Consider the following 23,673-nt stretch of genomic DNA (forward strand, 5'->3'; position numbering starts at 1 on the left):
CTGTGCTAAAAGAGCCAGAAGGAGGCAACTTAAGGAAGGAAGGCTGGCTGTGTCTGTGTTTGTACTTTTAGGGGGCTCACACTTGAGGGTGCAGTCTATCATGGGAGAGAAGTCATCACAGCAGGAATGAGGCAGCTGGTCAAGCTGCATCTGCAGTCAGGAAGTGCAGGGCGATTGGTGCTCAGCTCACTTTCCCCCTTCGCTTCAGGCTCTAGCCTACACAAGGTGGATCCCATGTCTATGAAACTAATCTAGATCATCCCTCACAGGTGTGCACAGAGGCTAACCTCCTCGAAGAATCTGTGAAGGCCTGATCCTGTATACAGCACAGTATGGTAGGTTCTTTTTGGTCCCCTTGGAGTATTTTCAGTTCATTTGGCTGCAGGCTATCTTGTGTATTTTTATTTCTTCTTTCTCTTTTGAAAGCGATGGGAAGTGGAGGACTTAACTCAGAAGTGCAGGCAATGCTTTGCAGCAAAGCCCTTCAAGGGCCTGCCTCACACACAGACTCACGGCTATCACCTCATGGCCTTCTAATTGTGGAGAAGTCTATGTATAGCTAGCTTAATGCTTTCCTCTTCTTAGATGTCTTCTATTTTTTTTTTTTTTTTTTTTTGCTGTCCCGTTGCGATATGTCCCCTTTGAAGTGTGGCATAATTATTTAATGTGTAAAGGAAGTCATCTTCTCTGGAATGTTTCCTTGAGTTATGTATTCCATGTTTTTTTTTTCTTTTTATTGTTCTGCAGTTATCTCCAGGGGCGCCACCTTTGATATGTCTGTCTCCTGTTAACTTTGCTTCCTTTTCTTAGTCTTGTCCTTCATGTTTGCTGTAGCCCTGTAGTCTCTACTATGGTGCATTTGGGGTGGCCTGTGCCCTTTTACTGACTCTTGCTTCATATTCTGTTTTTAATTGTGTTTCTGATATCTCATCATATCTCTCCTCAATCTGTATAGTGTGTTTGTATTAATAGTTTCATGATGAAAATGGGTTCACACATGTAATACAAAATGGGCTCACGCATGTGATACACATATGTGGTTAATAATTTCATGATGTGACTGGGTTTATGTAGCAGATATTGCTGCTAAGGTTCATGCATGGAGTAGATTTCAATGGAATCTCTGTCTGTCTAGTAATAATATGTAATTATACATATCACTACATTATTTTGCATATTAAATATATGACATTTTGTACATGTACATATTAAATATATTACTCTATTATAACAATAATAATTTTGTGAGTCATTTTTTGCTGTTTCAGTTTTTCATGTGTTTCTCTTTCCCCAGATCTCAACAACATTGATCCTAGACTAGTCTCTTCCCTCCCTCCCTCTCTCCCTCCCTTCCTCCCTCCCTCCCTCCTTTCTTTTCTTTCTTTCTTTCTTTCTTTCTTTCTTTCTTTCTTTCTTTCTTTCTTTCTTTCTTTCTGTGTAATCTTGGGATCCTGGCTGTCCTGGACTCACTTTGTAGACTCACAGAGATCCACCTTTCACTGCATCCCAAGGGCTGGGATTAAAGACATGCACCACCACTGCCAGGCTGAGTAGTCTCCTTCTTATTGTCTTCTTTTGATTATATTGTCAGCAGGTGTTCTCATGTCTTGTAGAGATTATAAATTTAATGCAAACCAGGGAAGGAGGCCAGAAGGAATTCTTCCCGATGAAGCTGATCATGCAACATACCTTTAAAAGCTGTAATTTTTGTTTTATACAATTATAGGCATTTGCTTCCTCATATTTCTCTAAACTCTGGTATGCGTTTTAGTGCATATGGCAGCCATTACTTAACCTCACAGATCATACAGGCACTCAGTACGAACTGTGGAACATCTTAGGCTTCATCCTATTTAGAACTTAACATTTGCACTGTCTCCTGAATGTTGGCGGAAGACACGTATGATTTCTGGGCACAGTAAACAGCATAATATCTTGTTTGCACCAATTCTTTGCTGCCCAGAGCTCCATTAACGTGCCATGGGAAGGCCCAGGTGGATGCTTTGTGTGCTCTGGGTTTGTAGCACGATGGAACCACCAAGAACTTAGAGGACCCAGGTTCTGTAATGGATGTGTGTGCCCTTTGCCTCAGACGGACACTATTCTAATTTCCCAGGCTGTTTTCTGTGAAAACATACTGTAAAGGATTGTCCACACCCATGGCAGCCAGTACCTCTGCTTACAAAATATGTACAAATGTGAGAGCCACCGACCCTGGTCTCAACTACAAGTTTTATTGAACTTAAAATTTATTTATTAAAATGATCTTCACTGATCCTAGCTGTTCTGAGATTGCAGAAATACCTTTGTTTTTCCATACAAAGATGTAGGTGGCTCTGGAGAGATTTAGGCTCAGCAGGCTGGAGAGCATGCGGAAGACCTGGGTTCTGTTCTCAGCATCCGTATCTGGTAACTCATGTCTGCCTGCAACACTAGTTCCAGGGGGCCCAGTTCTCTCTTCTGACCTCCATGGTAACATGCTTTTCCATGGTGTGCACACACAGCTCAGGAATGCCACATACCAGGAAGAATCAGAAGTTCTGGAGTTCGCCCTGACATGTGCTAGCCATGTCTCTAGTTTATAAGTGTTTTGAAGAAGCTTCTTATCAGATGGCTAATGTATAAAAACAAAACAAAACAAGCAAGCAAGCAAACAAACAAACAAAAAACCAAAACTAAGCCGGCCACAGTGGTGTATGCTTTTTATTCTTGTACCGAGGAGAAAGAGGCAGGTGGATCTCTGAGTTTGAAGCCAGCCTGCTCCAGAGAGCAAGTTCTAGGACACTCAGGACTATGTAGAAAAACCCTGTCTTGAAAACCCAAAAATTAAAAACCTTGTAAGCAGATACTACAGGTATGGTAGTGGAGTCCCCTCCCCCGTTTTCTTTGGCTGTGGGTTTAATATGCAAGCCTGAAATAAAATAAACAGATACCCTCCAGTTAGAAAGGCACACAGATTTATTTGGAACCCCTCCCACAATTATATTACTTTATAGCACGGTTTGTAACTCATTAAATCATGCCTCTTTTATATCTTTATTTTTTTAAATCAAGTTTTAAAAAATTAGATTCATGAATACTTCAATTTACTTAATTCATTTGACATTTGGCGGATGCTTGGATTGTTTCTAGTTTTATGTTTGTTGTTTATAAGCTAGTATGAAGCAATATGTGAGTATATTAATTGCATATGTCTCCTTGACTATATTTTATTGTTTTCCTTTAGAATCAGTTCTTAAATGTAGATTTTCCATATCAAAGAACATAGAGCATCTTAAGGCTTTAAAATTTTATTTTTCGTTATTTTAGTTATGCATCTGTATGTCTGTATGTGGCTATGTTTGTATGTGTGCAGGTGTCCACAGAGGCCAGAAACAGAAGCTACAGTTACAGGCAGCTGGGAGCCGCCCTAAGTGGGTGTTGGGAAATGAACTTGGGTCCTCTGGAGGATCAGTATGTACTTATAACTCCTGAGTCATCTCTCCAGCCCTATTTTAAGGATTCTGACAGACTGCTAAGTTGTCTTTCTGAACGCTTTACACCCTCTCAGAAAGCACGGTGGCTACTATGTACCCATTTCACTTCCTTCCTGTTGACACCTCCGAGGTTAACTACAGTCACAACAGAAAGGTGATGGCTTTGTGTCATCGTTATTAATTTCTTTTATTGTTTAGCATTTTTCCACATCCTAATAACCACTGTGCGTGCCATAGGCCCTGTGTTTACTGCTATGGCTCATGTTAAGCAAATGTTTATTGGTAACGTGCCTTTCTTCTTGGCCACACTTTGTGCTTCTATTCCATTAGAAATAAGCACCTTTTGTGTGTTGGATACCTGCTCTGCCTGTTTCCAAGCAGTCTCCGTGTTACACCTGTCCTTCACCCACTGTTCCTCTTCACTTTTTGGTACGTGTGACACATACAAGTTCCAACAGTTTCTTCCAGACAGTCTTAATTGTTATTTTCTTTTAAAACCTTCTCTTTGGTTTTGTGTTTGGTGTTGCTCCACACTGAAATTGCATGCACACTCAGCAGTGTTTCTCTAGTCATTTTAGGATTAACACGAGGGTTTCCATGTTCTGAAATTGGCTTGAAGGGCATTGATTTTTCACTAGAATTCTGTTTTCTGTATGTTTTGCTATCTGAAAGCTTATTCTGTGACAGTGGTGATGTGACTGTGAATTCATCTCTACTTGGCTTTCTTCATTTTTATAATTTTCAAAATACACATTACAAAACATTTCCATTTTGTCACTGACAAAAATACAGAACTGAAAGGTTTGGTGAAACTGCTGGGAAAATTTAGTAAACCATTGAAGTGTCCTTATTTTTAAATCTCTAATGAAAGACCTAGAGCATGATGAATCTTGGTGACACAGGGTGAAAGCCAAAGGGTCCACTTCTACCCAGCCACGTTAGACGGTCTAGGCAGACTAAACATTGCCTTTTGTCAACTGAATAAAAACGAGGATGCTAAGTAAAGAATGCACTCACAAATCTTTCTCTACTATGGCTTTATGGCTTTGATCATCATTTAATTTGGTTGTAGTACATATGAGACACGATGCCAAATACATGACTCTTTTTGAACCAAAGGTTATAACTCCGAGTGTCTTCTGTGAGGCCGCTCATTTGAAAAAAAAAAAAAAAAAAGTCCATAGTTGGAAACATCTCTCAAAGTGGCCTTGCGAAATTGACATCAGGGTTGACAATGTATTCCTTCTGGTGTCTTCATTATACTTTGCAAAAGAGTATATGTTTTGGCAACAATTTAAAGAAATTTGAAGTTTTGGGACAATGTTTGAGCGCACAGATGATTAGTACAAAATGAGAGCATTCTGTCTTCAAACGCTGAGTTCAGCTACGAGTCATATAATAATGGCTAAAACAACTGGGTTAGTTCTTCTATACTCAAAAGACTCACACTGCTGGCATTTGTGAAGTTGCCAGCTGATGTCCGAGTTGGCTGGGCTGTAATTCGTCGAGTCTTTTGGCATGATGACTGCCCAGGCACCCCTCGTACCTGTGCAGTGTGAGGGACACTGCTGTACTTTTCTCTGCTAATCGAGACTCACAGTGATGGCTCCAGAGTCATAGCTAAGAACAGCCTCACGATGACATCCCGTCAGGTGTGATGTTGGGAAAATAGCAAATGGTCTTGCCATGACTGGTTTGGACCCAGAGATCAGATGGGGGCTTTTGGTTTTCTCTGCTGAGTTTGGGGAGTCTGGCAACAAAGAGGGAAGAGGAGTGAGGTGGGCAGCCAGCGTTCATTACCAGCATGGCAGATGGCGGGCTGTGCGGATGGTCCCTGCAGGAGCTGGAAAGTGAATGGTGGTGTCCTCGTTAGGGCAAAGTGCATCAATCTGGACAGCTCTAGGACCATATTTTAAAAAATGCTATTAGTGTTACCATATTTTTGTTAGTGTTTGGTCTTTTTTATTTCTTATTAGATTGGCTTTCCCTTAAGATAAGAATTGTGTTTATATTTCTGTGTGGTTAGGAGGTGATACATTTCCTGAGAACTAAGGCTGTATCTATTTATGGATTAAACTGGAATCAATTTAATTCCTCATGTTTTGTGTCTGTACAAATTTCAGTATGCTATGCCTGACGTCTCACACATTCATGGACAACTAATCATATGAGACGATTGTTGAATATTCATCTTAATGCCAGAATGTGCCAGGATGTTCTTAGGAATAACGTTTTTCTTTTTTTAGACTAGCCTCTGGGTCAACTACGAAGACCCTAAAGTTAGTGGATTCTAAGAACTACCAAAAAGATAACTTTATTATTGTTTTTTCGACTGAGGAGACTGAATTAACTACGAGATTGAGAGTCATCGGAGCCTCAGGGCTTTACTTAGTAAGAAAATGCTACATGCTACTGATTTCAGATATACTTTTTAAAAAAAGATTAATTTATTAATTATGTATACAATGTTCTGTTTGTGTATAAACCTACATGCTAGAGGAGGGCACCCGATCTCATTATAGATGGTTGTGAGCCACCGTGTAGTTGCTGGGAATTGAACTGAGGACCTATGGAAGAACAACCAGTGCCCTTAACCTCTGAGCCATCTCTCCAGCCTCCAGATGTATATTTTTATCATTGTGGGTGTGTGCATGCATGAGTGTGTGCATATAACACATGCATGCAGTACCCCTCGAGTACACTAGAGAGCAGCAGATCCCGTAGCCCGGAGTTAGAGATGGTTGAAAGCGGGTTGATGCAGTACTGGGAACTGCATTCAGATCCTCTGCAAGAGCAGCATGTACTTTTAACCCTCCTGAGCCATCTTCTCAGCCTCTGATTTTGACATGTAGGTGCACAGTATTAATCCTGGAAGGTCTGCAAGTAAGTTACAAATGCAGATATGTTTTCTCTAGCGTCTAGATGGAGCAATGAAGTTAGGGTTTGGTAGTTTGTGATTTGGATAGCAGAATTTTCTGACTTAGGTTAATTACTGAGGGAAGAGCAAGGTGAAGAGATTGCATACTTGGGAGCTTGAGTTATTAAATATGAATGTAAGACAATTATGTTAACATACTCCCTTGACAACACTAAATAATAAGAACACTAATGAGCATTAAGATTTCTGAATCTTAAAATTTAAAAATCTTAAACTTAAAAGTTCACTAAACATCTGAGCCAGGGTTTTAGGTCCTCTCCATGCATTGTCCTTGGTTGGGGTATCATTCCCTTCAGGGCCCCCAGGGCTCAGGTTTTTCTCTCTCTCTCTGTTGGCCTCCTTTTGGAGCTCCTGCCCCCTTCAAGTCTATTTATCTCCCCCTTCTTTCATAAAATTCCATGCATTCTTCCCAAAGTTTGGCTACAAGTCTCAGACTCTGCCTCGATGCCCTGCTGGGTAGAGTCTTTCAGAGGCCCTCTGTGGTAAGCTCCTGTCCTGTTCCCTGTCTTTTCCTCCTTCTGATGTCTATTATATTTGCCCTTCTGAATGAGGATTAAGCATCTTCCTGTCGGGAGCCGCATTCGCCATTACAAGATGGCGCTGGCTTCCTGTTTCCTGGTTCTTCTTGTCAGTGCTGTATCTTGCAGCGGCGCATGCGCCACAGGATGCTAATATGGATTTGAGTGCTCTCCCTATCAGAGAACACATGCTAATTGGGTATTGTGCGGAGCACCAATTACAGACGAGCACGTAGCCCTGCGGGCTATTTAAGCAGAGCACTCACAAGGCTTGAGGTCCTTCTCCATCTACTTTCAAGAGCTTCATAATAAAGATTCTGCTGGACAAATCTTTGGTTGCCGCGTCATCCTTATTGGCGAAGGCTGCGCGCGACATCTTCCCTTGGGTCTTCCTTGTTGTTTAGCTTCTTTAGGAGTATAGATTTTAGTATGTTTATCCTATATTATATGCTTAATAATCACTTATGAGTGAGTATATACCATGTGTGTCTTTCTGTTTCTGGGTTACCTCACTCAAGATGATCTTTTCTAGTTCCCACCATTTGCCTGCAAATTTCATGATTCCCTTGTTTTTAATAGCTGAGTACTATCCCATTGTGTAAACATACCACAACTCCTGTATCCATTCCTCCATTGAGGAACATCTAGTTTGTTTCCAGATTTTGGCTGTTATGAATAGAGCTGCTACAAACATGGTTGAGCAAATGTCTTTGTTGTGTAGTTGAGCATATTTTGGATATATGCCCAGGAGCAGTATAGCAGGATCTTCAGGTAGCACTATTCTTAATTGTCTGAGAGAGCACCAGATTGATTTCCACAGTGGTTGTACAAGTTTATATTCCCACCAACAATGAAGGAGGGACATCCTCTCCAGCATGTGTTGTCACTTGAGTTTTTTATTTTAGCCATCCTGAAAACCCTGTCTCAGATGTAGCCTACAGTCTCAGTCTCCAAGTGGGTGCCCTAGTAAGGGAAGCAGGGGCTATCTCTGGCATGAACTCAGTGGAAGGCTCTCTGATCACCTCCCCCTGGGAGGTGCAGCCTTGTCAGACCATAGAGGAAGAAAATGCAGCCAGTTCTGATGAGACCTGATAGGCTAGGGTCAGATAGAAGGGGAGGAGGACCTCCCCTATCAGTGGACTAGGGGAGGGGCATGAGGAAGAAGAGGGAAGGAGGGTGGGATTGGGAGGAAATGAGGGAGGGGGCCACAGCCAGGATACAAAGTGAATCAATTGTAATAAAAGATAACAATAATAAAAACTTCATTAAATAGGTGTGTTATCCAATATTCTTTTCCTGAAAATGGAACGAAACCCATCTATGGTGGCTTGAATGTTACAAGTATATCATAGTGTCAGGCATTTGAAAACTTGGTCCCCAGCTGATGATAACATTTCAGGAAGTTTAGAAAGTGTAGCATTGCAGGAGTGAGGATGTCAATGGGGGTGGGCTTTAAGAGTTTCCAGATTCACCTTATTTACAGTTCTCTCTCTCTCTCTCTCTCTCTCTCTCTCTCTCTCTCTCTCTCTCTCTCTCTCTCTCTGTTTCATATTTGTGGTTCAAGATGTGAGTCCTCTGCTTCTGTGCCAGCTTCTGTGCCTGCCTCCTGCTGCCCTGCTCCACCAGACTCTAACCCAGATGGGCTCCCTTTTCTGTAAGTTGCCTTGGTCGTAATGTTTTATTACAGCAGTAGAAAAGCAACTGACACAAACCCACATCCTTTAACAGAAAAGATAATTAACTGCTTTCCATCAGCAGTAAGATCGGGGTCTGGTTGATGCTACGATGCAAACAAAGGAATTGGATTCTCCTGGTCTCTATGTGGATGTCCACATTGCTACATACATTTCCTGTCGCCCAGGCAGTTCTCACAGGGGCAGGGTATGACTGACTCAGATCTTGAATTCCTATCTGGGAGCAAATGGAATGTTTTTCTCTTGAGAGTGGAGTCAAAGCCCAGAGCTTGGATCATTGATCTGACTAGGGCTCCAATGGCATTTCTATACCAATTCCGAGCTCAGGAGGTAGGATGGGGTCAAGGGTCACATTGGCTGGATTTATGTCTCAGTGTGCACCCAAACCCCTCTGAGTCACACTGGCGTATCTAGGACTGTACTGTACTTTTGCTCTGTGAGTGAACAGTGATGGTAAAGTGTGATCCTTAAACCAGGGGCATCTGCGTCACCTTCCTAGCCAACAGGAGGTCCTTCAATTCAGAAAACCAAGGGATGAGAGCAGGTGCTCACTTCATGAGCTGCCTAGGTGTTTCCACCACACATTAACATCGGGGAGACCTTGGTGTAGAGACACTGATGCTTCATGATAACTGAAGAGAGGGTAATTTTTTCTCACAGCAATATTGACAGCTTAGCCAAAGGTTGGATTCAATGACCTTCTAGAATCTATCAAATGCCAGAAAAAAAAAAAAGACAGAAGAAAAATAACTGCAAGAGATTGTCGTGTGCTGTCTGAACATGGCTATTTTGACCCTAAAAGAATGCAAATGCATTTTTGTTCCGTTAGCACATGCTCTGCAGTCCAGCAATAATGCATTGTAAACAGACCATATTAAAACAAACAGTTCCCTCTCAATCTTTTTTCAATATTTTCTCTAAATAGTTGTTTGGTAATGCACATTTTTTTTCTGTTTTGTGGAGTCCCTAAATAGCAGAGGTCTCAGTTTGGAGGAGCCAGCTCGTGCCTTGGAGTGCCAGAATGCTCATGGAGTTTTCGTTTTACTAAATAAAGAATTGGAGCTAATGTCGACCCTTCGGTGGCACTGGGCCTCAACCCAGTAGGAAAAATAGGGAACGCATAGTTCTCTTCCCTTCCTCTCACCAGGGCGAGTCTTAGACTAAATGGCGCCAAAGGGGAATCACATTTCTGGTTTTCTGTTTCCTCCTTTCTAGTTATTTATCTTCAGGATGTCCATTTTGATGGACTTTGTCACAACGTTGGCTGCTAGGTCAGGTGGCATTGCCTTTGTCTGTGTCACAAAGCCAGCACATTCTCCACGGCTTGAGTTTTCTGACATAATATTTACCTGGAAAGATTAATTTGGAAGAAGGTGACTTTTCAGACCTTAACAATAAATATGAAGCCAGGAAGGGCAGAGTTGGTGATTGGCTTCTTAAGTTCGTAGACACAGTTGCTGTTGCCAGGTCAGAATCCACAGTGTTCCCAGGCCTCACTTGTCTGTGTTCTAAGCGGCCCACCAGGCTCCCTTAGATCCAGTGGCTTTTGCACTTTGAGCCTCATCCAGTCATAGACTGGGAAGCAGAAGGGACTTTGGCATTTGGTCAGTTAGTCCAGTCCCAGGTAGATGCCATATTCTAGGACCATGTGGGTACTTCACGTTCCTGCCCTCTCTGAGCATGGTTTAGATCCCTCCTCCTGCTTGCTTTTGTTTCCTGCACCTCCCAAAGGTTGCTCTTCTCCATCGAAACTAACCTTAGATCCACCTAACCTCATGTTCGGGTGCCTTTCTGTCCCACAATCAAAAGCAATGTGGGGAGAAAAGGGTTGTTTTCATCTTACAGATAATGGTTCCTCATGAAGGGAAGTCAAGGCAAGAATTCAAGGAAGGGTCTGAAAAAGAGTTCACGGAGGAACACTGCTTGCTGGCTTGTTCTCCAGGGCTCACTCAGCCTGCCATTTCATGCAACCCAGGACCCCCTTCCCAGGTCGGGCACCATCCAAAGAAGGCTGCACTCTCCAGTGTCAATCATTAATTAAGAAAATGCTCCATAAAGACTTGCTTACAAGCCAGTCTGATGGAGGCATTTTCTTAATTGGGTTTCCCCTTTTCCAGATGACTTTAGCTTGTGTCCAATTAATAAAAACAACAGCAACAACAACAACAACAACAGAAAACTGAGTGTTGCAGCCTACCACCAGCCAGAGTCATGTTCTGTAAGAACCAGCACAGTGGTTAAGTGTGGGCCCTGGTGACAACAGGTCTTTGTGCCTGTGACTGGCTGTCTGCCTGCTTCGCCACCTGAGCAGGTAACTTAAGCTATGGTCTTAATTGTAAAACAAACGTCAAAACAGTAAAGATGGCTGAAAGAACAGAATGGACACCAGCTGCCTGTGCTCATGGCCCACACATGGAACATGCTCAACCCAAGCCCGGGTTGCTGCTTGCAGCTTGGTCTAGTAGAGCACCCTTCTCTCCTCATATTCTGAGTTAAAGTCATGGTTTTTTCCCTCTTCAAGTGGGGAGGGTCTTCTCAAGGACAGGTCTCTGTTTGTTCATCACTTCGCAGTGTCACGGACTCAAGCTCAAGAAACAGGCTTCGAGTTGAACTGAGGTCATCTTCCCCCAGCTCTTGCATCACTGGTGAATTTTAAAGCAACAGAATTTCTCCCAACTGAAGTGCCATACATCCATACTCTTTAGTAGGATCGCTGGCAGTGTTTAACTCTCTAAATTCTGTTTGTAAAATCATCCTTTCCACTCCCGGGCCCCTGCTCTCTTTCTTCCCCCGGCTCTGCCGATGAAAAACTTAAAACACCATGGGCTACATCTGTGCCCATGAATATCTCCATGAATACTCCTTGGTTGGAGTATGAGTCTCTGGGAAGTTCCCTGTGTTCAAATTTTCTTGTTCTGTTGCTCTCCTTGTGGAGTTCCTGTCCTCTCCAGCTCCTGCTATTTCCCACTTCTTACATAAAATTCCGTTCACTCTGCCCGACAGTTGGCCATCAGGCTCAGCATCTGCTTTGATAGTCTGCAGGGCAGAGGCTTTCAGAGGCCCTCTGTGGTAGGTTCCTAGTTTGTTTCCTGTTTTCTTCTTCTGGCTTTCAGAGGCCCTCTGTAGCAGGTTCCTAGGTTGTTTCTTCTTCTTCTTCTGATGTCCATCCTCTTTGCCTTTCAGGATGGGGATTGAGTGTTTTAGTTAGGGTCCTCTCTCTTGCTTAGTTTCTTTAGATGCACAGATTTTAGTGGGTTTGTCCTATGTTGTATGTCTATATGAGTGAGTATATACCGTGTGTGTCTTTTTGCTTCTGGGACAACTCACTCAGGATGATCCTTTCCAGGTCCCACCATTTACCTGCAAATTTCATGATTTCCTTATTTTTCATTGCTGAGTAATATTCCATTGTATAGATGTACCAGAATTTCTGCATCCATTCTTCAGTTGAGGGGCATCTGTAGCCCATGGCAGTTTAGTGTCCAAGTGGGTTACATAGTAATGGGAAGAGGGACTGCCTCTGACATAATCTGATTGGCCTGCTCTTTGATTACCTCCCCCTGATGGGGGAGCAGCCTTACCAGGCCACAGAAGAGGACAATGCAGCCACTTTTGATGAGAACTGATAAACTAAGATCAGAAAGGAGAGGAGAACCTCCCCTATCAGTGGACTTGGGGAGGGGCATTCATGCAGAAAGGGGAAGGAGGGTGGGATCGGGAGGGGAGGAGGCAGGGGCTTATTGGGGGATACAAAATGAATAAAGTGTAATTAATAAAAAATTTAAAAAAGTTTTAAAAACTTAAAACACCAACAATCCTTCATTTGGTCTTCTGAGAAGTTTTCCCAGGACACTGAGGGATGTCAAGCTTTTAACTTGGGCACACAGCTAACACACGCCAGGACAGGCGGCAGGGCTTCTGAGCTCTCTTTGAATGCCACTCGGGCATTAACAATAGCGTGTCCTCTGTTTGCATGCTCATTTCTCTCTATCTGTACTTTACACCTGGCCTTCTCCCAGTTCACAGCATCTAAGGAACAGTATGGAAGATGGTACTTCATCACTCTCCCTGCTGCCCCCTGACTTCACGCCACCTTTTCATAGTCTTCCCTCTTGTTGTGTCAGAACCCACCTTACTCCAGTGTGACTCCACCCCAGCATGCCATGGAATTTCCAGATAATGGTGCAGTCAGAGGTACTGAGAGTTAGGATTTCAATGTCTCTGTTTAGGGGCCAGGACTGAACTCATCATCAAAGGTAAGAGATGGCCTCACACCGCTCATGACATAGCTTTTATATCCAGACGAAACAAGAGTCTTGATATTAACACATACAAATATTCTGTACAAACTGAAAGCACCTGGAAGAAATTAGTATTTGAGATATCCTGTGATATGCTTGAAGGTCCCCACACAGGACAAAATAACTTGTTGCAAAAACACAGAATCCAGGCTGCTCACAAACTCAGATTCCCACTTTTTTTTTTTTTTTTGGATAAGGGAACTACAGCCAGCCAAGTATAAACTCTGACATAGCTAGATTTAAAAATATGTATTTAAAAAGCCTGCTGCTTGTGTTTCCTCCATTATAAGTGGAGGAAATGATGTTTCAGGGTTAAGATTTTACAGGAGTTAGTTTCCAGAACTTGTGCAAATGACAGATGCTCAACAGAGAAGAAAGGTTTCTTTAAATGAACAGTTCAGGGCTGGAGCTAAAATCACTTAGATATGCTCAGATACCAGGTCTCAGCACCATCCCTGGAACCTGGTTGGTTTCCCACACGGCTCAGCTCTGCTCTCCCTATTGACTGTCTTTTCTGCCATCAGACCTCAAATGATACTGACACGTAATCTCACCTTCAGTCATCATTGATTCATTTGGCCTGGGCATTTGAGTGTCTGGTGTTTGAGGGAAATGGTGTGTTTGGAGGATAAGGGTCCCCCACAGGCTCCTCTGTTAAATACTTGGTCCTCAGCCTGTTGTGCCCCTTCAGAAGGCTGTGGAAACTTTAGCTGATGGAGCCTGGCTCGGAGAAGTAGGTCACTAGGTCACTAGGGTATGCATTACAGCCCTCTCTGACACATGCTCTGGCCACCACAATCTTCTACCCAAGCCCATGGGACCTAGCAACAAGGAGCTCAGCCATCTGGAAAATGAGCCTGAGTAAATCTTCCCTCCTTAAAGTTTTTCTCTCAGGAATTTTGATCACAGTTATGCACAACTAATGTGCTGTATTACATCTGTGAGTGTCGCCCTGTCATTAGATGTGGTAACAGTCATTCAGTTCCAGTGGTATTTCAACAGCACGAGAACAGACCCAGACCATACTCAATAGATGAATGTACCACAGTTCACAATCTGATTCCATTGTTAGGGCAGGTGTGCTTTTGAATGGTTCTACAAATGTATATCCCAGAGGCTGGAGAACAACCAGCTCAGTAGTTAGAGCATTGGCTGCTCTTCTGGGTTCGGTTCTCAGCACCTACCTTGTGGTTCACAACCACCTATAACTATAGTTCCAGTTGTTCTAATGCCCTCTTCTTATCTTCATAGGCACACAAGGACCTACCTGTAGGCAAAACACTCATAAAAATAAAAAATGCAAATGTATATCCTGAAATCAATTATTTTATATACAAACATATCTATAATTTTTTTAAACTTAATGTTTAACTGTTTGCATAAGGGGCTGTTATCTTTCTGGAACATGTGTTATATGTGATGAGATTTGTGATTTATTTTGTACTGGTATATGACATGGTACATGTTCTTAAGGCTACTGGGTATGGTCTGGGTCTGTTCTTATGCTAATACCACACTGATTAGTTATGGAAGCTTTATAGTGTCTCACACACCTAGAAACATGAGTATATTTTTCAAGATTATCTTGAACTTTAACATTAGAATCACCTCAGCACACACACACGTGCATGCACACATACACATACACACATGAATGCGTGCACACATGCGCTTGCACAAACAAACAAGTACTGGACTCTGTGGGCTGCATAACAATCTACATATATGTATTGGAAGAGTACATACACACCACGTAAGGGCTGGCGATGTAACTCTCTGATTAGAACACTTGCCTAGGGGCCAGAGAGATGGCTCAAGAACACTGGCTGCTCTTCCAAAGGTCCTGAGTTCAACTCCCAGCAACCACATGGAGGCTCACAACCCTCTATAATGAGATCTAGTGCCCTCTTCTGGTGCACAGGCATAAATGAAGGCAAAACACTGTATAAATAAATAATAAAAAATCTATCTTAAAAATTAAGCAAAACAAAACAACAAAACCCCAAAGAACACTTGCTAGCATACACAAAGCTTGGGTTTGATCTGAGCATGGCCAGAAATAGATTTGCAATATGTATTATCCAATATTTTACTGCACAGACATGGCATATGTCTCTATCGTTTAGATCATTTTCTGTTTCTCTCAGTAATATTTTCTAATTTCATGGGAATAATGGCATTTCCTATCATCCATTTGGTTTATTACTAGGCATTTAAAAATAGACTTTTTCGTGCTGTTTTGTTAGCATTTTAGTACTTGTTTTTCTCATTTGTGTTGCTTTTGAAGAGTAAAACAATGTGGTTTAACATACTGAGCTTATATTTAAATTCTGCCAGTTTCCTTGGGATTTCTTAGGCACACAATCCTTCTATCCATGAATAAGCAAAATTTCCTACCCTTTAAATCTCTTCACTTTATGTGGCTAGGACACTTGCTGCCGGGAGCCTGCTCTGCCATCATTTTTTTTTTTTTTTTTTTTTTTTTTTTTTGTATTTTGTTTTTGACTCACTACCTCTGGTTAAGAACTTTTCCAACTGTGTTCATGACAGACCCTGCCCTATAATTTCACCTCTGTTATCTCTTAGATCCTTGCCAAGTTCTGGCAGTGAAATTGTGTTGGCAACAGCATTACATTGTTGGGAAGTGCTCCACCATGTCAGTCGCCTTGATCATTAGGATTTTGAGTAAAATTGTTATTTTTTTTCTTAAATATTTACTAGGTCTTAGCAATCAAGCTTTCTGTGACTAAATATTTATTCATGAGGATGTTCTAAATTGTGTATTTGATTTCTTTATTACATTTAGGATTGCTTAAATTTTCTGTTTCTTCTTATGTCAGTTTTATAAATTGTATTTTTCTCTATGTGATAAGATTTAAGAATTTTTAAATGCATCTACACAGATTTGGTAAAAACATTTCTTAGCCATTGACTATTTAAAGGGTCTGTGGTGATGTTTCTTTTTTTCAGGTTCAATATCAGAAATGTCCCTCTCCTCCTGCCTCACAGGTGTATTTTTAATAAACTCTTTTAGTTTTTTTCAAAATAATGATTTCTGACTTTATGTATATTTTTTCTAGGTCGTAGACCCAGACTCTCTAATTATAATTTCCTTCTTTTCTCATCTGCATGATCTTAAGACAGATACCTAGAGTTTCTGACCTCTTTCTCTTTCACATGTATTCAAAGCTTCAGCTTTCTTTTCTTGCAAACCCTGTGTGCATGATGGCCAAAGGTTTTAATATGCTCTGATTCATCTTTTCTCTCTCCAAATTGTTTTCTGATATCCAGTTTCATTTCTCCTTTCACATTGGTCATTTAGAAAAATCTTGATAAATTATTAATCATTTGTAGAAACTATCATCTATGTACTGATGATGTGATGCAAAAATCACAGCCCTCATTTTAAAGGGAATAAGGGACAGTTTTATTTTATAACCATTTTTGAGTGACCATAGCCCAGGAATACAGATTTTGGTTACCCAAATACCATTTTCCCCTGTGGAAGGAATATAATGAAGCTTTATAGTTTTAGAGAACATTGAAAGTCCTAAGTCAAGGCAAATTTTAAATATAATTGTGGGTACGTTGGAGAGGTGGTTATGGCAAGATGGGGGAAGCTTTGCTCTAGTCTCAAGGTGTTATCTGATGGCATTATTAGGTTTTGGGTTGGTAGAAGCTAGGGATCTGCAAAGTTAACAGGCCCTAAAAGGTTTGTATTTGTTAGTCACAGGGCAGTAATTCTGCCACAAAGGTGGACGAGAACAGCATCAACTAGTGAAAAAATAAAATGATTTGCCTCAAGACCCAGAGCATTGCATTGTCTTCAAAGAACTGCAGTGCTAGTCAGTCCCTCAGTCTCTGCGGACACCGCTTCTTCCTGAGGGTTCCCGTTCACAGTTTCTAATGTAATTCTTGCAGTCTCAGAGAACGTGCTCTGCATAGCTTCCTGTGTGTGTGTGGGCGCATGCAGTGTGCATGCGTGTGTGTGTATAAGTTTGCACGTATGTGAGCACACATGCATTTTCAAGGCTGTGTGGAGGCCCAAAGTTGACGTTGGGAGTCTTTCTTGGTTGCTTTCCCCCTCCTTCATTGAGACATGACTCTCAGTTGAATTGAACCTAGAGGTCACAGGTAGACACCATCTGGCTAGCTAGCCTGCGCTGGGGACTCCCTTGTCCCTACCTTCAGAATGCTGGAATTAGGTCTGGCCCTCCCTATCTGCCTACCTGGCTTTATGCTGGTTCTGGGAATTCAAATTTTGGCCCTTGTGTTTTTGTGGTAGGCATTTTAACAACTGTGTCATCTCTTCATCCACCAGATTCTTTAAATTAACTCATTGAAATCTGTCTTTGGGGCTAGGGTATAGCATCCGGATTAGCTCTGTGGTGCTCCATATGAATCTGAGAATGTGTGTCATCTGTAGTTGCCGAGTTCAGTGCTTCATGTAAGTTTACTGTGACTTCTGTACAAATTTCCCACATTTTAACTAATATTTTATAGTCTCATCTCGGCAGCTACTGAAAGAAATTAATTTAAATCTATTGCTTTTCTTTATTTTTGAGCTTTGCAATGAACCAGCACTTTTATTAGTTTGCATTTTCATGATTAATTGTTAGCTACTCTGACATTCCTTCAGTGGCTACTCTGAGGGACAATGACATGATCGCATTGTGTGAAGGAGTGTAAGTCGGTCCTTGAATAGTTTTCACTGGGAGCATAACACTTGGGTGTTATTCTCATGGGCTTTAACATTTACATAGCTAATCTGTATGGTATTGTTACTGTGCTAAAAAGCATTTAAATTCACTGCACATTCTCTTTCTAGAGACCACTCCCTCCTTGAAGCTTGTGTTCTATCACCTTCCAGTGTGCCATTTTGATGACCGACTTTAGGGCGTGGGTCTTTGAGCGGCCTCACGGATCAGAATTATCTCAGTCTATCTCTTCCATTCAGAAATCACCAGTGAGTTCTATTACTGATCCTTTGAAGGAGAGAGTATATTCTCTGTCTCTGTCTCTGTCTCTGTCTCTCTCTCTCTCTCTCTCTCTCTCTCTCTCTCTCGGTTTTAGCCATTCTATGAAGGTATAACTTGCTTCCATTCTAATTGGATGCCATTACATTTCTTGAATCTGTGTGGCTTGATGGTCTGGCAGCGCAGTTTTGTCTGTTGTCCTTTCTCACCGCGCTCTTGGCCTGCCGACTGAGCTGCTCAGCATCATATACCAAGTCTTCAGTCTTGTGTTTTATAAGGAGTGTTCCTCGCAGGTGTCACTTCTCCACTGTTCTTCCTGCCCTTCTCCTACTCCGCTGACCATTTTTGTGTCAGCTGTTTTGGAGGCCATAGAAGATAACTTGTACCATCAGTGTCAGCGTGGGTTTGTCCCTGAGAACTACCTCTTCCTTTTGGCTGCCTGGTCCTATATCCTTACATCTCTGACGTTTTCTGACTGATTGTTGGACACTGTGTATGAAAAATTACAAACAATCTCAGCCCCATCCTCTGGCCAATTTGCCTCTGAATACATCAGCCCACACATGCTGACGAGGTAGCCAGGGCCCTGATTCACTTCTGTCGGCAACCTTGAGTCATCTCCTGGCTGCTTCTTATCTCTCTGACTCCTTTAAACTGATTGCTTTTTTTTTTTTTTTATTTTCCTTATAAGATTGGTTGACCGTGTGGGAGATACAAGCTAGTGTATCACAGCTAAAAGCAGAAAATTTCTAAGTCTTCAGTCATGAGTTATAAAACCACTTTGGGTCATGATAGGTTCCTGATAACATAGACCCAGTGCCTTTAATCTTATTTTCTTGTGCTTAAACAAGGCTGCAGATTACTTCTGACAGGAAAAAAACCTGCAGATTCCTCTTTCTTACATTGCAATGTTTATCTCTGAGAAAGTATGAGAAATAATAAATAAATGAATAAATAAATAGATATTATATATTTACACACATACACACACACCCCAAAGTTATTCTACCTTAGGTCTTTTTTAATTCTTCGCACTAGTGGAATTGTTTACATTTGCTGAATTTCACTGTAGTTTTTGACATTTTCTCTAGAAAGAACTCCTGTGGCTTTCATTAATAAAGAAAGCAGTGGCCTTCTTTTTAATTATTTTTTTCATACAATGTATTTTGATTCTTTTTTCCTCCCCAATTCCTCCCAGGTCCTTTCTCAACTTTGTGCTCTCCCAGACTCATCACAAAACAAAGATATAACACCCATCAGGTCGGAACAGGGAGAAATTTTTGTATGCTGGTTTTTGTAGCATGGTGAGGAGTTAAACTCTGTTTCTGTAACTTGTCTTCTATTTGGATGTAGTCTTGAATTGGATGTCCAAGTGGGAATTTGTTAGACTCCACATTCTTCATGTTTCTATTCATAAAAATGGGCCATTTCTTTGTAGGGGTTTATAGCCGCTTGTTGACTAGTTTAGAAATTAAAGGCATTTCAGGGCTATAGGTAGGAATTCCCTGCTATTCAGCTGGCTGAGGGGATGCTATGTGTGGATGCAGAATGAAGAGAATCGCTGCTTCCTAAAGGCCGATTAACCAGTCAATTCATTGAAAACCTGTAGAACACGTTTGTCTGGGTTAGATCCCCAGAGATTATCTGCAATCTCTGACAAGCTGCCTCTCCTAGTATGGTTGACAGGTCAGCTGGCAGGGATGCATAGACAAGGAAAGAAGCTGGTTTAACAAACAACAGTGGCAAGACCCCCAAACAAAAGACAAAAACAAAACCCCTTGAAACAAAGTATCACTCCCAAGCTTGTATCCTGGGTCGCATCTCCTGTGCACATGCTTTGAAATGCCTTGCCATTCCCCAAGTTGAGGAAGAAACAGTGTCCCCAAAGGGATCTGAACTTGTTCAATCCTAACATTGTTGCTAGTTAAGAAAAAAAAAAAAGGTCATGTTTGTTACACACACTGGTATAGAGGGAAGAGGGACACTGAGAGAAGACTGTGTAAAGGTTTCTTACTTGTGTGAGTTTATATCTTTATCATATATGCTAACATAGAGCTTTTGACGGGAAACCTCCATAGAAACTAAGCAACCAGCCAACCAGAGTGCTCCAAAGTACCTCCCTTCCCTTGAGAGCCAAGCATTGGGATGTTGGGGGGAAGACAACAGCAGAAGCAGCCTCCTTAGGAATTTCCCTTGCTGAACGCTGATCCTTCTTCTACCCAGAATCTCCCTCACTTGTCTCCCCAGCAGTGGAGACTGGAAACAGTTATATGACCCCTATGAAAGAGAGCCTCAACAGACTATGTTTTCAGAAAAGATTTCTAGTGGTCAATCACACCAACTACCTTCCTACACGCTCCTGTTCAAGGAGAGTGGTTAGAGAGATCCAGCCTGAATTGAAGAGTGGCTAGTTAGAGATAAATCTCCAAGTTTTTATTTTGGTGTGTGTGTGTGTGTGCACACACGTGTGTGCATTCAAACGCATGTATATGTGGGTACGCATGAACATGTGTGCATGTGTGTGGAGTCTTGAGGTCACTGTTGACTATATTGCTTTGTTGATCTCTATCTCAGTTTTTGAAGCAGGATCTCTCAGTGATTCAGCTAAACTGCCTAGCTGTCGATCCCTTAGGATCCTCTGGTCTGGACCCCCCCAGTGCTGGGATCACAGGTGCACACTATCGTGAACTCCCTTTTCACACAGCTGCTGGGGATCTCACCCAGGTGCGCATCCTCATAGCATGTATTTCAGTGGTCAAGCTACCCTCCCAGCTCCCAACAAACCTCTGTGTGTGTGTGTGTGTGTGTGTGTGTGTGTGTGTGTATGTGTACACGCATGCGAGCACTCTTGACGTTGTAAGAGTAGGTAGATGTAGCCTAGATTTAGTCCCCTTAGGTTCTGCACAGAATAACAGTTTCTTGTTCCCAAAGTGGGAGTCAGGGGAACTTTACAGCCTTGTGTCCTGCGATGGCATTGCTGCCTCTCTAAGGAGTTTCCACACCTGCGTGGCTATTGGAATAAAGGGAAAACTTGGAGACTTAGCAAAAGGCATTGCAGATAAGAACAAGTCCCCTCCTAGCATCCATGTCACGGCGCCCGGATCTGCTCTCCGGTTGCTCTGAACGGAGTTTCTTCGGTTAACTCCGGTGATGGCGGCAGGGTGCTGGGCGGCTGCTACAGTTAACTCCGGTGATGGCGGCAGGGGGCTGGGGGGCTGCTATTTTCTTGACTCTTCCAGAGAAATGTCATACATAGTTTGCTCACTGTGTCAGCGTGTGCATCTGGGAAGTATAACGCGTTCTTGGCACCACGGCCCCCCTGTGACGTCTGTGGACTGGCTCTTGCAGAAGGAGCAAGGGTTGAGTTCGTCTATTTAGAGTATTGGATATTTTGGTGTCTATTATTTAGAAAGTTGTGATTGGGATCTCTCTTCAAGCTGAGATTATTTTTGTCTCCAAGTAATCAAAGCCAGACTCCCCACAGGAGGCTGCAGGCTAGTGGCTGGTGCACTTGGATAGAACCATGATGCAAACCTCATCCCCACATTAGGCAGGAGAAGGAGATGAGGGGGTGGGATAATTGCTCCAGAGAGGTTTGCCCTTATGGTTTTGATGAGGCATATGGCAAAGCTAGGAAGGCAAATAAACTTTCTCTGGGACAAACAACATGAATCTATAGCTTCTTTGACAGTGCTTTGCCTTCATTCTGGAAAGGGAGATGACAAATTAGACAAATCAAGGGTTACAACCACAGAAACCTAGTTTCTAACCCTTTCAACCCTACCACTGAGCATGTGTGTAATCATGTAAACAGAAAAAACAAAACAACCCAACCTATTACATGGTCATTTATTTTCATCTAAGTCACAGACCTGAGCGTACCTAATCCAAACAATATAAGGACACATTTTGAAAGGTAAACACACCTAATGGTGAAGTTATCATCTGTTGTCTTCCTTCTCCTGCTTACCAAGATGATGTCGGCATTTCTAGTCAGCTCCGTCATCACCCAAGCAGATATGATGGTGATACTGAGGCTTCACACCACCATCCAGAGTATGTACTATGTCTGCACTCACCTTGTTGGGACAAGGCCCTCTCCTGACTTCGTCTACTGAGATGCCCTCACTTGTATGGACAGAGCCAATGCGATGCTCACAGTCTGTGCCCTCTAGGTCCAGCCACTCAGTAGTCTGAGCACCTTGCGTATCAAACCCTCTCGTGCTGCTTGCCACACATGCTCCTATGTGGCTCTTCCAATCTGGGAGCTCAAAATGCACAGATCCAACCTGAAACAGAATGAAAGCATTTGAGAAACAATACTGTCTGTACCGAACATATACAGGCTCATTCCTTCTTGTCGTTATTCCTTAAATGATGCAAAATCACAACCATCCACCTAGCATGTGTACTCTTCATAGAGGTGTTTGGTCAGTGATGTGCAGATTATGCACAAAGGTTATGGGGCCTTCTATCAGAGAACCTCTGGATATGGGTACTCATAGTGGGATGTGTTCCTGTAGCCCACCTTCTGTGGGTACAGGGGGTATGCATTTGTCTGTCCTCGGGGTTTTTCTGCAGCTCTCTCTATCTCTTTATAGACACAGGTCACACAACTTTCATGCTGGAGCTGAGGTAAGACTGTCTCCACTATGGGGCCATGCCTATCTCTTCAAGTTTCTGTGAAGAGTTCAAGTTTCTCTTCAGGCTCCTTCATTGGTTCAAGGCATGTTTATCTTTTAGTGTAGTTTATAGTACCTGGCTTTCTTCAGTATAGTTAGAATTTCTCTGGGAACACATCTCCAGCTTCCATTCTTCTATGTCGTCCACTTGCCCAGCAAACTTTCGGACTATATTAACATAACCCTAGTTTCTCACCAGTCAAAAGGGCTAGGGATATTGTTAGACAGAATCCAAGGCCTATAGCTGAGATTCTCCCCATCTTGTAAGCCGCCTCTTATGTTTCCTCTAGTGTATTTTATGAATGCCTTGATCTACAACTTTCTTTGTTCTTTCATCATAGAAATTCCATGAAACTGCTTCCACATTGGAATGATGGAGCTTGTGGCAACCTGAATCTGTTTTCCCTGGCCTTCATGCAAAACAAAACAACACAGGGGGAAATGCTAATTCATCAGTATTATTTGCCCAAAGTACAGGGTCACCTTCACATTGGCACCATGGTTATAAAACCTACCATTAAATCCTGAGGCATGAAATGGAAAAGGCTCGTGAGAAGCCACAGGTCAGAGAAGTGGAGAGCGAGTCAAAAGCCATGGAAAGTGGAAACCAAATGATTGAGAGTGCACTGGGAGGTACCTGGCTTATGTTCCCAGGAGAGCTACAGACAGAGTTTGCAGGAACCAAGTCACTTCATCTAGGGTTCATGACAAGGCAAAACTATTGACCCTGTGACTAAGAACCACCTCAAGATCCTGGCCACAGTAGCCCATGCTCCAGAGAAACTCTCCCCAGTAAGCCTGTATACATGACTTTAGAGTTTGACTTTAAGCAAGAGAAGATTTCTGAGCAAATAACCAAGAACATGAAGAAAGAGACCCACACAAAGCCACCCTTTACTGGGTTTCTAGGAGAGCAATAAGTATGTGTGCATGAGTACCCGAACAGACATACTGGCAAGACCACAGTGGAGAATCTGGTCTATTTCATATTTTCAGAGGGAGATGTCAGGACAGTTATGTGTCTCTTCTTTAAAGAAATTAATTAAACAACATCAGATCATAAAGCAAAAGAACTCCAGATTGATGCA

At 42.3% G+C, this 23,673-nt stretch overlaps 1 long non-coding RNA gene across 1 annotated transcript in view; it reads left to right on the top strand.

Annotated features, from left to right (window-relative positions):
- LOC132646463 (uncharacterized) overlaps positions 1–8,586 on the top strand; it is a 97,435-nt gene extending 88,849 nt beyond the window's left edge. The window contains exons 2-3 of the long non-coding RNA XR_009584753.1: positions 270–335; positions 8,497–8,586. This is a non-coding gene — a long non-coding RNA (uncharacterized LOC132646463). The remainder of the gene's footprint in view (positions 1–269; positions 336–8,496) is intronic.
- The last annotated feature ends 15,087 nt before the right edge of the window (positions 8,587–23,673 follow it).

This window comes from Meriones unguiculatus, chromosome 11 (genome assembly GCF_030254825.1).
Source record: "Meriones unguiculatus strain TT.TT164.6M chromosome 11, Bangor_MerUng_6.1, whole genome shotgun sequence".
NCBI lineage: Eukaryota > Metazoa > Chordata > Mammalia > Rodentia > Muridae > Meriones > Meriones unguiculatus.